Source organism: Eurypyga helias, unplaced genomic scaffold (genome assembly GCF_000690775.1).
Source record: "Eurypyga helias isolate BGI_N326 unplaced genomic scaffold, ASM69077v1 scaffold9066, whole genome shotgun sequence".
NCBI lineage: Eukaryota > Metazoa > Chordata > Aves > Eurypygiformes > Eurypygidae > Eurypyga > Eurypyga helias.
This window is the reverse complement of record NW_010258537.1, coordinates 130,492-136,723: the sequence shown is the minus strand read 5'-3', so window position 1 is coordinate 136,723 and position 6,232 is coordinate 130,492.

Here is a 6,232-nt window from a genome sequence, read left to right as displayed (position 1 = left end):
GTTTGACTCAACAAAAAAAACCTCTCTGCTTTTTTTTTTTTTTAAAGTAGGTTTATTTCTGCTATGAGTTTTCCTCTTGTTCTGCTTTAACTTGGCATTTGGACATATGACTATCAAACAGATAACCTGGGGGGTATAAAATATTTATAAATACTGCATGTGTAACTTCTGCATTCTCCACAAAGTCTTGCTGTAAGCTTGGCCGTCTTTTAAAAGGCAGGAAAATCAGTAGTTTAAGAGAAGTGGGATAAAGCAGGTGATTGGTATGAAACCCATCTTTGGAAAGAGATGGGAGGAGGAGCGCGGGGAGGAATCGCACTTGGACTTCACGTTTGCGTGTGACCTGAGGTCAGGTCGGCATTTGCGCCGGACGATGCTTAGGTGACCTTGGACATTCTGTTGAACGACTAATCAAATAGATAGTTAAATGCCTTCCAGTCGAAATTGTTAGTCCTCCTTTCCCCTCAAAGAGAAGAGTAACACAATTTTAGCCCACTGTGCTGCTCCCTACTGTGCTATAGTGTTGGCCTCGCAGAGGCCTTTATTTGAAACTTGGCATAGGGAGAAGATAATTGGACCGTTGCTCTTTTTTTTTTTTTTTTTTACTATTCTGTTAAATTCCTGATGCAGTTCCCTCTAACTGATGCTCATTATATGTAATCTCGTAAACTGCCCCACTAATGCTGCTAACGGCATGATTATCTCCAATTGTACCTTAGTAATATTCTAATGAATCAGAGGCTGACAAAAGCACCAGGCAGAGGGTGAGTTTAGGACCTAATTAATGATGTCCTGAATCTCTGCGGCTCCTAGAGGAGGTGGGGAGGAGGGTGGGAAGTTCTCCATGTTGGATCTGTGGTGCAGTTTCTTTAAATAGCTGTAGCTCTTGCAGCTGAGCAAGGAAGGAGGACGAGGACGTTTGCCTACTGGAGGGTGACGGGAGTGGTCGACTGCACCAAAGAGCTTGCTGGTCTTCCATCACAACATCGTAGGAATCACAACCCAGGGATTTTTGGATCTTTTACTTTTGAGGAGTTCCTTTTTGGAGTCTCACCTTGCCCTGCAAAAATTGCCATTTAAGAGGAGGGTTAAACCTGCAGCAGGTGCCGGGTGGGTTGTGGGGTGCAGGAGATGGGTCCCTGTGGGTTGAGGGTGCTGCATGGCCCTGAGCTGCTCCTCGTTTTCTGGAACCTTCTTCCTTGGATTTGCAGAATTTTAAAATAATTTGGCATAGAGTGAGCCATCAGTTGAGAAGTGTGGGAGGAGTTGGCCTGCGTTAAAGGCAGCCTTTTCTCACCACCCCTGAAACACGGAGCCTTCGGAGGATCTAGTGACTTAATTTTGGAAACAAGAACACGTTAGGTTTCAAAGTACACCAGCAGCTCCAGCACCAAGCAGCACAAGGTGCAGAAGTGACAGCGCTGAAGCAGTAGAAGTTTTGTCCTGAAGGACAAAATGTCTCTACAGAGAGGGAATTCAGAGATTTATTTCATTTTGCCTCGCGTTCAGGCTTATAGATAAAGATCTGCATTTCCCCTGCGTCAGCAAATCTCGGGTTTGCAGTCTCTTGAAGACATCCAAATGATGCTGTTAGTGTTTGTTCAACAGATCTTTCTTTAATAAAATAGCTACTTATTCTAGAGACTGTCTTAACCTGCTCATTCCCTTTAGCTGTACTGAAGAGCAGTCAAAGAATTAAGAATAATCCTTCCCATAACCCTGTTCTGCCTTTCCAAATTTAACGTGAAAAGTGTTTAATACTGAGAAGCTGAAAGTTATAATGCATATACTCCTTAAACAAATCCCACCATCTTTTCAGGAATAGGAGGTTTTTGGGTTTTGTGGGGTTTTTTTGTTTGGTTGTTTTTTTTTTTTTTTTTTTTTTAATGCATGGGAGTAAGATTAAAAAATTAAAAAAGGCGGAGGGATCTCATCTCATGTGAAGCAACAGTGAACAGTAACTTTTTAGAACAGGCACTCCTCTCTTTTCATCCTGCCTGTCAAATTGCAGTGTTGTTTGCAGCATGCCTTTTTATGAAGGCTGAAAAGCTGTGCCTGCTGTATGTGCTTTGTTCCAGCCACGTCACGAATCTCCTCAGAGTCAAAGGGATTCCTTCCAGGGACCACTGCAGCCTAGCTGCTGTTGAAACCTGGGTGCGCCCAGCTGGGACACTGCCTTCGAGCTGCTGGATCAGGGGATGGCTGGTGGTGGCATTGCACCTCACAGGCGGTGGGGTGGAAGCCGTGTCTCACTCTCCTCGCCTCCGACCTCATCCTTTCTGCTTCTCCGCCAAGGATGTGCTGGAGCATCCTGCCTAGCCCCCAGCATCTGCTCCAATATTTAGGTTGCAAAAATGGAACCGCAGGATGCCGTCAGTCTGCGCTCAGCCCCTTGCTGGAGGAAGGGGAAGTCTGACTCCGTTTCCTCGGTTTTCCCTCAGCACCCATGATCTTGTTGCTTTGCTTTTGTGGTGCCGGCTGCTCTCCTCCAGATCTGGCGAGGCACCGACTGTGCCTGGCACTGCTGCTGGAAGCGTCGGCTGCTGTTTCCTGGTCTCAAATGGCCACTCCATACAGAGGAACTGCAAACGCTCCTGTGAGGCACCAGTCCTGGTCATATTTAGGTGTTCCTTAATGTGTGATCTATCTGTAGTGGCTTATACCCAGAAACATCAAAGCACTTTTTAAAATAAACATTAATGAATTACTCCTGACAACACAACTATAAAGTTAGTATTTTTATGGATTAAAAAAAAAACAGAGGAAATAGTTACATGTTCAAAATTGCACAGGAGGTCTATGGCTGGAGTGGAAATGTGTCATGTCCTTCCAGACCTCTCTTCTTGATAGGCATTCTCCCATCTCACACTATCTCACGGTGACAAACATCCCAGATCTGTGTGTATTCGTGCGTCTCCTTCAGTGTGCATTGGTACTCAAGATAGCAATCCCCTTGTGAACTTTTCTTCCCTGAACATTTTTGAAGCTTCTGGTAGTTTTCATGGCAAAGCTGGAAAATTAGAGTGGGGAGGGGGATCAACATCTGGAGTTTATCCTGGGAATCCGCTCTCTCTTGGATCCTGGCAGTGTTCCCATTTCCTTACTGTCTTCCAAGCCCAAACCCTATGCCCGTGGCAGGACCTTTCTGATGCTTCTGTGTTCTCCTGTAAGCAGAGGGTTAGAGCTACCTCCTGGGTTTAACAGGAGAGAGAGATGGCTGGCATGTTTTATCTTTCCGAGCGAAGATAAGATGCAAGTGCATGCTCTTTATCTACTGGATGCTGAGGCTGTTTCCTCGGAGGAAGTGGAAGGTGGTACAAGAAAACCATCGCTTAATTTCTGTAGTAGCAGGCTGTGGAGGACGTGACTTGAAAAGAGTAGAAAGAAACATTTGCAGACTGAGAAGATCTAGGGAAGTGGTCGTAAGGATAGGAATACAGATGCTGTTTGGGTCACTGCACGCATGAATTGAAGGAAAACCCGTAGCGATGCTAACATCTAAATGCATATCAAAGTTCCTCCACAATGCCCCAACTGGGGAAGCACATTGCATGTTTCGAATATTGCAGCAGACAATACAGAAATTTGTTTTTTCCCCTGTCCTTGAACATCAGGCTACCTTTTTCACTACACCAAATTTAAGGCACCTGCATTTGAATGTTGACCCAGCTGAAGTGGTGGGAAGGACGAGTAGTGTCCAGTCCTGGAAGTGCTGGTGTCTAGTTGTGGTTGAAAGAAGCATTGTTAACCCTTATTAATGGCATCATTAAATGGATAAACCTTCTTCAAATGTAGCTTTGAGGGACCAGATTCTCTTCATCTTGTATTGCCAACGAGACACCATTGAGGCAACTTTTCCCATTAGGAATGATATTTGGTGCTGTGAAGGGAGACTGTCCCATGTAAAGAGCACATAGGCAGGTCGTGGTGGTAGCACAAAGTGATTATTAACAGAATTAGGTCTCCAGCTCCACCCCTGCCCATGGCAGGGTGGTTGGAACAAGATGACCTTTAAGGTCCCTTCCAACCCAAACCATTCTATGATCCTTATAATCTCCTGCGTGCACACTTGTTTCCTGGGCTTGTCTGCTATAACGGCCTGTCGCCATGTGTTGGCTGTCTGGTAGTGGCTGGGCAGGGATCCTTTGTGAGGGCTCATGGCGCTGGGAGCACTTCCTTTCTCTTTTTCTCCCGCCGCCCTTGTTTTTTCTTTGGCTGTTTCTTCCAGCTTTCTGGAGTGGGTGCCACCTCTTTATGTCATGGTGTATCCATGAAGCAGATTTCTTTGCCTGCGTTTGGGTATTTGGCATGAGCAGCGATGTTAAGAAAGAAGCTCTCATGTTGGGAAAGAAGCTCTGTTGGTGTCGTCCCCCTCCCCCCAGCTGATTTTTGGTTGCTCCTTCCTCTTGCCTGAGCCACAGCCCTGTGAGTGTCACATGCGATCCAGTATCAGGTAATCTTGATTGAAGAAAGAAAGGCTTTGCTCATCGTTCATGAGGTGATTCTAGCTGGGGGAAACGAAATCCTCACAATACTTGAATTTATTAGGTGTTCTCGCTTGAGCTCCCCTTCTCTGAGATGAATGGAAGCGTTATCGCTGGGACTGCTGAGGATCTGATGGGGAGAAAGAGATGAAAGATAAGGCTGTACTTGCACCTACATGCCGTATCTCCAGCTCCCTTTCCATTGACCCATCCACCAGTAAAAAACCTCTCTGTAGGCGGCCGGTGCCTCCTGTCTGCAGGGCTCTGCCAAGGCTGTAGCATGGCATGGATCCCCAGGGTGGCTGCGCCAAGACGGACATGCAGACCTCCATCCCCCTTCCTCGCTGGGGCTCGTCTGTCCTCTCTGCTGTGCTTCCCACCCGTGCGCTCTCTCTCTTGGGTCTTTTCTGTTGGGCAGCCTGGAGAAGCATAGCCTGAAGGCCTCCTTTTTAAGTGAATTTCCTTGAAGAAATCAGACTTGATTTAAGCATATCATGTATCTTCTTGTTTGTTTGCTTGGAACGTATTGGCACGAGCTCACCTATGGAACGACTTCTGTCTCAAGGCAGAGCTAAAACCTGTCATTAGTAAGTGTGTGCTTAGCGCTGAGCGTGTGACACATTCATGGGAGTCATAAAAGTAAAACAAATTAACTTCTGCCTGCAGTCAACATGAAAATGAAGACTGGAAAGCTGGAGTGATCTGCTTTGAATTCACACCAGTAGGTTTTACTGATCATTTTCCATGGCTTTTACTGAAGCTAAGGAAGATTCTTGGAGATTTTCATGTAGCAGTCAACTAGACTGTGTGCTTTTTCTCGCTTGCTGCTGCTTGTTGAATTTCACCCACTGATTTCAATGCTAACTATAAATACGAGTGGCAAACAGTATAATTAGGTAGATTAAATCTCTCTTAGCTACAGGCTTATTCACATAATGGAGAAATGTTGGTTTTATTTTTTTTTTCCCCTTTTGCTTTGGAATAGTCTCCTGAAATTCTTAAACTAATGAGCAGACTAAATGGAAGCTGTGAATTATCCATTTTTAAGTGTGTGCAGAAGATGGCTTGTAAGCTACTGAAGCATTAGTAAAAAATGAAAATAAAAAGCAGAGTCATCAAAAATCAATTAAAATAAAATCAAGAACTTGCTAGTTTTTCTAAAATGGAGTGCTGGCATTTGACAGTAGCTTTGGCTTTGTATGGAGGAACCCTTGCTCTGTGCTCCCTGCAGAAACTTGGATGGCAGAGCACCTCAGTTTTAATTTTTCAGATTTTGGATGGTTCTACCTCTGATGTTAGCTTTGCTTCTTTCTTGGTTACACTTAGGGTTTGTGGTAAAAATCAGAAAAGGAAGCCCCTGTGGCTTTCCATTGGCAGAAGGTACAAGCTCCTGCCCTTCTTTTTCCAGTACTGGGCATCTTTCATGCTTCCAGCTTTGAATTCTCGTGTTTATTTGAACCAGCATAATATCAAATTAATCTTTTGGGGTTTTCTTGATGTTTCAGATGGAAATTCATTGGAGGCTTTGAGCCTGGTTTTGTTTATTTTCTGAGGTGTAGCTAGATGAGGAGTAAGAGTAGCACAAGAACCCCGTTCTTTTTACTTGCTTTTGACTAAAACGTCCTCCCAGGCCCTGATCTCGGTAGAGTAAGGTCTTTGGGACAGACCTGTGCGTCTGTGGGGACCTGACTGTCCTCCGTCAGGCTGTGTGTGGCTGCGGAGGGTGCTCCCATGGTGCCTTTGGGAGG